Source organism: Primulina huaijiensis, chromosome 1, assembly GCF_012295235.1.
Source record: "Primulina huaijiensis isolate GDHJ02 chromosome 1, ASM1229523v2, whole genome shotgun sequence".
Taxonomy (NCBI): Eukaryota; Viridiplantae; Streptophyta; class Magnoliopsida; order Lamiales; family Gesneriaceae; genus Primulina; species Primulina huaijiensis.
Window position 1 is genome coordinate 8,579,268 of NC_133306.1, and position 220 is coordinate 8,579,487.

Below are 220 nucleotides of genomic sequence, written 5' to 3' on the forward strand. Positions count from 1 at the left end.
AATCAGGGATAATCGTATGATAGCGTCGACAAAGCGCCATCAAATCCCAAATCTCAATCAATCATCGGGGCCACAAATGACTATGCTTTAAGGGTCATGTAATACCAAACATAGCATTGTGTTCACAAACCCCAGAATCGAATCAAATCATATCAAGGTATCCAAGGATCATAGATCAACGTGCATGTCATTTATGCCACATCAACTCAACAAATAAGAC